Source organism: Hyperolius riggenbachi, chromosome 4 (assembly GCF_040937935.1).
Source record: "Hyperolius riggenbachi isolate aHypRig1 chromosome 4, aHypRig1.pri, whole genome shotgun sequence".
In the NCBI taxonomy this organism is placed as follows: Eukaryota; Metazoa; Chordata; class Amphibia; order Anura; family Hyperoliidae; genus Hyperolius; species Hyperolius riggenbachi.
This window is the reverse complement of record NC_090649.1, coordinates 136,333,966-136,346,022: the sequence shown is the minus strand read 5'-3', so window position 1 is coordinate 136,346,022 and position 12,057 is coordinate 136,333,966.

Sequence of the window (12,057 nt, the reverse complement as noted above, 5' to 3'; positions counted from 1 at the left end):
CAGATAGTATTTCTCACCTCTGATTGTTGCTCGGAACTCTACAAGGCTATGGACCTTTTACTCTTGGTGCTGAGAGCTCATAAATAACACAACTGTTCAGTCAGTGCATAGAGAGGGTCATAGTCGTAGAACACATCATTTTCAGGATGCATTACGGATGATTTTATATTGGCTTCACTTGACAAACAAATGCATGTATCACCAATGCTGTAAGCTCCACTATTTGAACTCTCCTTTGTATAGCAGATCCCTGCTTAGAATGCAGGTTCTGGTGATGAAAGCAAGGATCACTATATCATGACCAGCTGCCCGTACTAGAGTTTCATAAATTGCTCAAATGTGCAATATTTTCCTAGGCAGGGACTTGTAAGGACACCCAGAGGAAAACAGCTGTGTGAAGGCAGAAGCTAAGCTATTCCACAGACACTGCAGAGCTGCAAAATGTTTGCTTGCTTTATTTATATCTAAAACAAAACAAAGCCTGGGAATAAACACCGTGGTTATCTGGCTTTAGAGATATGTATATCCACTGATCTTGTGATATTTCACATTTTTCTACCGGAAACTAAAGAGCTATTCCTCCAACAGGTGGAGTTCAGATGTTCTCCTTGACTGTCTCATCCTATTAAGGCTTCACCCACAATTGTAACATGTGCATGAACACGATTTCAGGTACCCACTTTCTGGTGCACAATGTGATTGGTGAGTTGCGATATAACATGGACATCGATGGCCAAAATACAACTAGACAAGAAATCATATGTGTCATCAGTCATCTGCAAAAGAATTCCCAGCTGCTTTATATCCCAATGCTTGGGAAGGTGCACTGTCCTGTGAACATGCAGATTGCACTCTATGTGCAGTGCATCAGAATTGACAGCCCCACTAGTGGGAATGAACCCTAAGGCTCCTTTTACACCTGATTCACTGCGTTTGGCATGCGTTTGCATTAGTACGCATTAGTGTGCGTTTTTTCCCCAAATGTAATAGAAAACCTATTTGTTACAATCCCTACACGCTGGCATCCGCATAAAATAGTACTGTACTCTTTTTTTGCGGATGCCAGCGTGTGGGGATTGTAACAAATAAGTTTTCTATTACATTTGGTGAAAAAACGCGCACTAATGCGTACTAACGCAAACGCATGCCAAATGCAGTGGATCAGGTGTAAAAGGAGCCCTAGGGACCACATCAGACAATAGAGCAAGAGAACCAGTCCTTTAAACCAGCACCACACAGTAATGAAGTTCAATCAATCAATTTATTTATATAACAAAGTTAATTCTCACTAAAGAAACATGTTAAAAACACTTAAAATCAGTCATGCTGCCCAATACAATGACAATCATAATGCAAGTGCAAATCAATATACTATAGACATATATATATATTATGAAATACTTATGCGCCTGGATATGTATTAGTATGGCTGATTATAATCAGCAATTAACACTGTAGAGTGCTCAAAACAGAGCTGCTCACAGTGATTGAACCCGGGTTCAGTATATGGCTCATAAACAGTACAGTGATATAACAATGTCGTACAAATAGTGAACACACAGTGTAAAAAACCAACCATCAATATGATGCATACAATATATAAGATGCAATATGATCAATTAAAGTGAAGAAAAAGATCCTAAAGTGAATAGTGATACTCAATGAAGTGACCATGATACTGCATACTGAAAAGTGGACACAGTAAAGATTGCAATATACTTATCCGGACAGCGCAATAAAGAGGGCAGCAGAGCAATAAAGGAGCCCCCGGCGGATGTCTCCACCGGTTCCGCGGCCGCAACGCCGCTTTGTCAAGAGCAAGGGGGACTCGTGTGTGGTAATGGCGATAGACGCCAAGTTTTATAGTGAGAGGAGGCGGAGATCACGTGATCGCGTGACGCACGCGAATCACGCGCTCCGTCTGGCCAATGACGCCGCAGGAGGCTGGGAAGGCGGGGAGAGGAAGACGCCGAGTCCACGCTGGAGCGCAATAGGGAAATGGGTGTGAGTCCTAGAGGCAACAGGCGAAGCAGAGGGGAGCGGCCATGAAACCCACGCTGGAGCGCAAACAGGAAGTAAGTATCAACTAAAAGAAATACTACATTAGAATGCATCAACATATCAATAGAATCAAAAAGTACTTCAATAAGTATCATCTCGTGTTCAATCTACCTACAGGGTTATAAACTGCCAACCATATTAACATTATATATATATATTGATAACGACAGTATAGTAGATAGACATTCCAAACATACAGTCCAATGCGTGTCTGATTAGAGTTCCTGGGTACAGTTTATGTACACTAGGGACCAACAATAAGGTACCCCAGTATCTCATATCCGGAAAACAAATTCAGGGGGATCCAAATGTCCATCTGCTTAATATCACACATATATGTGTGACACATGAGACCCGCAAATCCAGCGAAAAGGAAGTCCAGGGCAAAGATCTCAGTCCACAATCAGTCCCACAGAGTCCGAGTTCACATGACCCCAAGTAACTCAACAGGAACATGATAACAAACAGGTATGTATATAGAGATATCCATAATTCTCAATCAGGTTAGATTGGGGTTGTGGTCTCCTGTTGATCAACTCCGTTCGGTTCTTTGCTCTGGCAGTCTGGAAAGCCTTCTTGATGACTTTTTTTGGGTATCCACGAGCCAAGAATCTGTTCTGCAGGTCCTGTGCTTGTGATATAGGTCTGATGTGATAGAACCATCCTCTTCGATTTTCAGTATCACGTCCAAAAACTCTGTTTGTGATTGGGACATCTGTTTGTAGAATTTTCCGTTAAAGATGACATAGTTGTGGCCCAAAACAAAGTTCAACAGCATGTGCCAGGGGGTAATCTGATTTCATCAAGTATCCGGAGTAAGTCCATACTATCACGTAGATAAGAGTCCAATGATGTAACATGCTTCTGCAGAAAAAAGTCAATGAAAGTACAGGCTGGTGCTGTTAGACTGTTTATACCTGCCACTATAGGTCTCCCTGGTGGATTTTGAATGGTCTTATGCACTTTTGGTAACATATAGAAGGTGGGCACTGTTGGGGTTCTTGGAAATAAAAATTCAAATTCTTTAGAAGAGATGATACCGCCTTGCTTAGCATCTAATAGCAAAAGTTCCAATTGATCCATATAATACATAGTGGGGTCACCTGGTAAGACCACATAATTATTACAGTTCTGTAGTTGTCTATACGCCTCCCTCAAATACATCTCCCTTGACCAGATCACGATGTTTCCTCCTTTATCAGCCTCTTTAATAATTAGCTGAGAGTTTGACTTCAAGTTGTCAATAGCTCTTATTTCGTTCTGACTAAGGTTAGCATCATATTGGGGTCGAGGACTCATCTTTGTAATGGACTTGAGCATGACATCAAAAAATATTCTAATAGCTGGAAAGTTACCAAAACAAGGTAAAAATTTGGATGGATTTCGAAATAAGCGAGATCTTTGACTCACCACATCTTGGTCTTCGGTTGATTCATTAAGTAATTCCAAAAGGTCATTGAGTGCCTGGCGATCCATTTCATTTAGATTTCCTTCCATAGGTGTAGTAGATTCAAAATGTTTCTTAAAAGACAACTTTCTGCAAAACAGATATAGATCCTTAACCAACTCAAATTTGTCCAGAGTCTTTGTTGGAGAAAAAGAAAGGCCCTTTTGTAAAACTGCAATTTCATGTGGTGATAACACATACTCCGTTAGGTTAATAATATTTAGTCTGTTGGACTGGCATGTTCCCTGTGTCTCCTGCGTTTGGCATTCCTGGGAGTGTCTAATATTGATCTGAGATCTCTTATATTTCTGGCCACCCCGTCTGGTTCGCCTTCTTCCGTGTCGCTTGATAAAAAATCACTGTATGTATCTGAGACATCAGTGGGTACTGATCCATATTGGCCATAATTGGGTTTAGGTTTTGGGTCCCCCCTACCACCGCCCTGGGGTGCTGGATTTCCACCCCTGGGTCCTGGTTTGGGCCTGCGTCTAATCCGTTTGTTATTGCCTCTATGTGTCCACCTGTATGCAGTACCAGTATCATAGTCATGTCGGTCCCTTTCCAATTTTTTCTTTTTACCCTCAATGATGGATTGCTCCATCCGTTCCATATCTTTTTTGAACATTACGGTAAAGGGTTTAACAATAGTGTCTTTATCAAGTCTACCCAATTTATTCTCCAAATCAGAGATGCCAGACTTAACCTCTAATAATAATTTTTGATCGTGCTCAATAAGCATATCTATAATGATCACCGAACATTTACCCAAACCTTCCTCCCATTTGTGTTTGGAATCTCCCAAAAGTTCCCATGTGGGGAATATTTGGACTCTTAGGCCCCTGGGATAAATGGACTCTTTTTTGTACTGTTCCAAGCTATGAATATTCCACCACAGACGAATGTGGTTTCTATGGAGATCCTTATATTGTCTAAGTATATTTTTGGTTTCATCTGGCATCTGCTGATCAGGGGGTACCCTGCTAGAAAAAGCTTTGTTCAATTTAGCGTTCCAACTGGCCTCAACTGACTCCAAATACCCCTCCATCCTTTCTAATCACTAGAAGATAATTCGTTAATATCACTGAGATAGGTGCCTGAGAAGAATTAGGGAAAAACCCTTAAAGCATACTATACAATGGCAATTATCTCAGCAACACTATCCATTGCGTGTGCTAGGACTAAATGTATCAGACAATAGAGCAAGAGAACCAGTCCTTTAAACCAGCACCACACAGTAATGAAGTTCAATCAATCAATTTATTTATATAACAAAGTTAATTCTCACTAAAGAAACATGTTAAAAACACTTAAAATCAGTCATGCTGCCCAATACAATGACAATCATAATGCAAGTGCAAATCAATATACTATAGACATATATATATATTATGAAATACTTATGCGCCTGGATATGTATTAGTATGGCTGATTATAATCAGCAATTAACACTGTAGAGTGCTCAAAACAGAGCTGCTCACAGTGATTGAACCCGGGTTCAGTATATGGCTCATAAACAGTACAGTGATATAACAATGTCGTACAAATAGTGAACACACAGTGTAAAAAACCAACCATCAATATGATGCATACAATATATAAGATGCAATATGATCAATTAAAGTGAAGAAAAAGATCCTAAAGTGAATAGTGATACTCAATGAAGTGACAGCAGATGCCAGATGAAACCAAAAATATACTTAGACAATATAAGGATCTCCATAGAAACCACATTCGTCTGTGGTGGAATATTCATAGCTTGGAACAGTACAAAAAAGAGTCCATTTATCCCAGGGGCCTAAGAGTCCAAATATTCCCCACATGGGAACTTTTGGGAGATTCCAAACACAAATGGGAGGAAGGTTTGGGTAAATGTTCGGTGATCATTATAGATATGCTTATTGAGCACGATCAAAAATTATTATTAGAGGTTAAGTCTGGCATCTCTGATTTGGAGAATAAATTGGGTAGACTTGATAAAGACACTATGGGCCATATGCAATTCCCTTTTTCACCTGAGTTTTCTCCTAGGTGATATTTTTAAACTTGGCAATAAAATGCCTTTTAAGCCACCAGCAAGCAAGAAAATACTCAAAATAATTTTGATAGTACTTTTTAACCTGCTTTTTGGTACTTTTTTAGTTGAAAAGTGCTGGAAAGTTATTTTAAATTGAAGATGAAAACTTATCTCCTAGGAGAAAACTCAGGTGAAAAAGTGAATTGCATATGGCCCCATATTGTTAAACCCTTTACCGTAATGTTCAAAAAAGATATGGAACGGATGGAGCAATCCATCATTGAGGGTAAAAAGAAAAAATTGGAAAGGGACCGACATGACTATGATACTGGTACTGCATACAGGTGGACACATAGAGGCAATAACAAACGGATTAGACGCAGGCCCAAACCAGGACCCAGGGGTGGAAATCCAGCACCCCAGGGCGGTGGTAGGGGGGACCCAAAACCTAAACCCAATTATGGCCAATATGGATCAGTACCCACTGATGTCTCAGATACATACAGTGATTTTTTATCAAGCGACACGGAAGAAGGCGAACTAGACGGGGTGGCCAGTAGTGTTGGGCGAACATCTAGATGTTCGGGTTCGGGCCGAACAGGCCGAACATGGCCGCGATGTTCGGGTGTTCGACCCGAACTCCGAACATAATGGAAGTCAATGGGGACCCGAACTTTTGTGCTTTGTAAAGCCTCCTTATATGCTACATACCCCAAATTTACAGGGTATGTGCACCTTGGGAGTGGGTACAAGAGGAAAAAAAATTTTAGCAAAAAGAGCTTATAGTTTTTGAGAAAATCGATTTTAAAGTTTCAAAGGGAAAACTGTCTTTTAAATGCGGGAAATGTCTGTTTTCTTTGCACAGGTAACATGCTTTTTGTCGGCATGCAGTCATAAATGTAATACATATAAGAGGTTCCAGGAAAAGGGACCGGTAATGCTAACCCAGCAGCAGCACACGTGATGGAACAGGAGGAGGGTGGCGCAGGAGGAGAAGGCCACGCTTTGAGACACAACAACCCAGGCCTTGCATGAGGACAAGAAGCGTGCGGATAGCATGCTTTGTACCACCATGCAGTCATAAATGTAATAAAGATAAGTGGTTCAATAAACAGGGACCACGCGGCAACGCTAACCCAGCAGCAGCACACGTGATGGAACAGGAGGAGGCGCAGGAGGAGAAGGCCACGCTTTGTGAGACACAACAACCCAGGCCTTGCATGAGGACAAAAAGCGTGCGGATAGCATGCTTTGTACCGCCATGTAGTCATAAATGTAATAAAGATAAGAGGTTCAATAAACAGGGACCACGCGGCAACGCTAACCCAGCAGCAGCAGCAGCAGCAGCACACGTGATGGAACAGGAGGAGGCGCAGGAGGAGAAGGCCACGCTTTGTGAGACACAACAACCCAGGCCTTGCATGAGGACAAAAAGCGTGCGGATATAGCAGCAATGCTTTTTGCCGCCATGCAGTCATAAATGTAATACAGATGAGAGGTTCAATAAACAGGGACCGGAAACGCTAAACCATCCCAGATGTTCATCGGTCATGTTACTTGGTTGGGGTCCAGGAGTGTTGCGTAGTCGTTTCCAATCCAGGATTGATTCATTTTAATTTGAGTCAGACGGTCTGCATTTTCTGTGGAGAGGCGGATACGCCGATCTGTGATGATGCCTCCGGCAGCACTGAAACAGCGTTCCGACATAACGCTGGCTGCCGGGCAAGCCAGCACCTCTATTGCGTACATTGCCAGTTCGTGCCAGGTGTCTAGCTTCATGCCCGGTTTCAGGTCCAGCGGTGCCAGCCACAAATCCGTCTGTTCCTTTATTCCCCTCCAAATTTCCTCCCCTGTGTGCTGCTTATCCCCAAGGCAGATCAGCTTCAGCAACGCTTGCTGACGCATGCCAACAGCTGTGCTGCACTGCTTCCACGATCCTACTGCTGCTGGTGCTGGGTTAGCATTTCCGGATGAGGTACAGCTTTGAGATGCGTTGGAGGAGAAGGAGTCAGAGAGGTAGGTGCTGCTGTTGTTATCCAGCTGTTTGCGGCGTGGGCAACACCCGCGCCGTAGCAGGTGAGGAATCGCTGCCAGGCTCCACAAGGTTCACCCAGTGCGCGGTAAGGGAGATGTATCGACCCTGGCCGAACGCACTCGTCCAGGTGTCAGTGGTGAGGTGAACCTTGCAGGCAACGGCATTCTTCAAGCTTCGGGTTATTTAGCTGACCACGTGCTCATGCAACTCAGGCACTGCAGAGCGCGCAAAGTGGTAGCGGCTGGGAACCACGTAACGTGGGATGGCCACTGACATCATGCCCTTGAAGCTGTTTGTCTCCACCACTCGATATGGCAGCATTTCGCAGGCCAGAAGCTTGGCTATGCTGGCTGGCTGTTACTGCCACGGCCCGGGGGTCATTTGCTGGCAATTTCCTCTTGTGCTCAAACATCTCAGAAACAGACAACTCAACCGTAGCGCTGCACACCGAAGGGCTGTTGGTTGTTGTGTTTGATGAACACTGGGAGACCTCAAGAGCACTAGTCCGGAAAGTGACAGTGTCAGCATCGTCTGATGTTTGTGAATGTTGTGAACCACGCAATGGCTGGGCTACTGCTGCTGCTGAGGCGGGTCTGGTGGTGAGTCTGGTGAACCCAAGGGAGGCAGTGTTGCTGGTGGTACCCTGTCCTGCCGCGTTTGCCCACAGAGTGGGATGTTTGGATAGAATGTGGCGGCTCATGCTGGTGGTGGAGAGGTTGTTAATACTTTTCCCCCTGCTCAGGCGGGTCTTGCACACCTTGCAAATCGCCATGGTAACATCCTCAGTGCAGTCTTCAAAGAAAGCCCAGACTTTAACTGGCTGAGGACTCGGACCTCGTGCGTGATGTGCTGGTGCTGCTTAACCCACTGCTGGACGCTTGAGAGGTCATCCAAGTAATTATCTGGTCCTGTTCTTTTGGATCTGTGAGGGTTGTTGTCCTGGACAACATGGGCAGTATTGAGTGGGTTTTCTTGGGTGCTCCCCTGTGGCCTGTACGTGAACCGTCAGGGGAAACACCTCTTCCCTTGCCCCTCCCTCTTTCACCGGATTTCTTCCTCATTTCACTTATCCTTAAAGTACACGCTGACTGGCAGCAGTACAGTGGCAGTACAGAAATGCTATACAGTGGTGGGTGAGCGGTGTACCACTATTGTCAGCAGTGACACAGAGCACAATGCTATACAGTGGCGGGTGAGCGGTGTACTACTGTTCCCAGCAGACACAGAGTGGAAGTAAACACAATGCTATATAGTGTGGCTGAGCCGTGTACACAGAGTGGCATTAAACACAATGCTATATAGTCTGCTATATAGTCACCCCGAACAGGGTGATGTTCTGCAGAACCCGAACAGTGGCAAACACTGTTCGCCCAACACTACTGGGAGGGAACGCAGATTTTAGTACCTAAACACACGATACAACATGTTTTCCGGGGTCGGACTCTGAGGCACATACAGATGGTCCCGATCATCATCCTCATCATACAACTCTTCTCCTGAGTCTGACCCACCCACCACCTCTGCCACCCCAACATCCCCAGACACAGACCCCTCATCGTCCTCAACATTAACTTGGGATGCTGGCCTGAGCCAGACCTCCTCCTCCACATCAGGCCCCATCATCTCCTCAATGGCAGCCCTCATTAATCGCTCTGGCGACGGACTGATGGACACAACGTTCTCCTCCGGGGAGGGCTGCTGCTGACCACTGGCTGCTGGGGTGGATGTTATAGCTTGCGTGGGGCGTTGGCTGTTGCTGTTGTTGGGAGTGCTGCTCACAGCGGAGGTCTCTGGGGAACTCATGTTGAGCTCATATAGTGGTTGACGGTGAGTGGAGTATTACTGATCCCAGCAATATACACACTGACTGGCAGAGTACGCAATGCTATATAGTGTGGCTGAGCGAGGTACACAGAGTGGCAGTAAACAGAATGCTATATAGTGTGGATGAGCGAGCGGTGTACCACTATTCCCAGCAGACACAGAACAGTAAACAGAATGCTATATAGTGTGGCTGAGCGAGCGGTGTACCACTATTCCCAGCAGACACAGAACAGTGAACAGAATGCTATATAGTGTGGCTGAGCGAGCGGTGTACCACTATTCCCAGCAGACACAGAACAGTGAACAGAATGCTATATAGTGTGGCTGAGCGAGCGGTGTACTACTGTTCCCAGCAGACACAGAACAGTACACAGAATGCTATATAGTGTGGCTGAACGAGCGGTGTACTACTGTTCCCAGCAGACACAGAACAGTACACAGAATGCTATATAGTGTGGCTGAACGAGCGGTGTACCACTATTCCAAGCAGACACAGAACAGTGAACAGAATGCTATATAGTGTGGCTGAGCGAGCGGTGTACCACTATTCCCAGCAGACACAGAGTGGCAGTAAACAGAATGCTATATAGTGTGGCTGAGCGAGGTACACAGAGTGGCAGTAAACAGAATGCTATATAGTGTGGCTGTGCAAGCGGTGTACTACTATTCCCAGCAGACACAGAGTGGCAGTAAACAGAATGCTATATAGTGTGGCTGAGCGAGGTACACAGAGTGGCAGTAAACAGAATGCTGAGCGAGCGGTGTACTACTATTCCCAGCAGCGACACACAATGACTGGGGGGGACCCTGGCTAGCGTGGCTGGAGCGCGAACTACCCTGCCTGCCTACCCAAAGCTAAACCCACAGACAAATGGCGGAGATATGACGTGGTTCGGGTATTTATTTACCCGAACCACGTGACAGTTCGGCCAATCAGAGCGCGTTCGGGTCCGAACCACGTGACCCGTTCGGCCAATCACAGCGCTAGCCGAACGTTCGGGGAACGTTCGGCCATGCGCTCTTAGTTCGGCCATATGGCCGAACGGTTTGGCCGAGCACCGTCAGGTGTTCGGCCGAACTCGAACATCACCCGAACAGGGTGATGTTCTGCAGAACCCGAACAGTGGCGAACACTGTTCGCCCAACACTAGTGGCCAGAAATATAAGAGATCTCAGATCAATATTAGACACTCCCAGGAATGCCAAACGCAGGAGACACAGGGAACATGCCAGTCCAACAGACTAAATATTATTAACCTAACGGAGTATGTGTTATCACCACATGAAATTGCAGTTTTACAAAAGGGCCTTTCTTTTTCTCCAACAAAGACTCTGGACAAAGTTCAGTTTTGAGTTGGTTAAGGATCTATATCTGTTTTGCAGAAAGTTGTCTTTTAAGAAACATTTTGAATCTACTACACCTATGGAAGGAAATCTAAATGAAATGGATCGCCAGGCACTCAATGACCTTTTGGAATTACTTAATGAATCAACCGAAGACCAAGATGTGGTGAGTCAAAGATCTCGCTTATTTCGAAATCCATCCAAATTTTTACCTTGTTTTGGTAACTTTCCAGCTATTAGAATATTTTTTGATGTCATGCTCAAGTCCATTACAAAGATGAGTCCTCGACCCCAATATGATGCTAACCTTAGTCAGAACGAAATAAGAGCTATTGACAACTTGAAGTCAAACTCTCAGCTAATTATTAAAGAGGCTGATAAAGGAGGAAACATCGTGATCTGGTCAAGGGAGATGTATTTGAGGGAGGCGTATAGACAACTACAGAACTGTAATAATTATGTGGTCTTACCAGGTGACCCCACTATGTATTATATGGATCAATTGGAACTTTTGCTATTAGATGCTAAGCAAGGCGGTATCATCTCTTCTAAAGAATTTGAATTTTTATTTCCAAGAACCCCAACAGTGCCCACCTTCTATATGTTACCAAAAGTGCATAAGACCATTCAAAATCCACCAGGGAGACCTATAGTGGCAGGTATAAACAGTCTAACAGCACCAGCCTGTACTTTCATTGACTTTTTTCTGCAGAAGCATGTTACATCATTGGACTCTTATCTACGTGATAGTATGGACTTACTCCGGATACTTGATGAAATCAGATTACCCCCTGGCACATGCTGTTGAACTTTGTTTTGGGCCACAACTATGTCATCTTTAACGGAAAATTCTACAAACAGATGTCCCAATCACAAACAGAGTTTTTGGACGTGATACTGAAAATCGAAGAGGATGGTTCTATCACATCAGACCTATATCACAAGCACAGGACCTGCAGAACAGATTCTTGGCTCGTGGATACCCAAAAAAAGTCATCAAGAAGGCTTTCCAGACTGCCAGAGCAAAGAACCGAACGGAGTTGATCAACAGGAGACCACAACCCCAATCTAACCTGATTGAGAATTATGGATATCTCTATATACATACCTGTTTGTTATCATGTTCCTGTTGAGTTACTTGGGGTCATGTGAACTCGGACTCTGTGGGACTGATTGTGGACTGAGATCTTTGCCCTGGACTTCCTTTTCGCTGGATTTGCGGGTCTCATGTGTCACACATATATGTGTGATATTAAGCAGATGGACATTTGGATCCCCCTGAATTTGTTTTCCGGATATGAGATACTGGGGTACCTTATTGTTGGTCCCTAG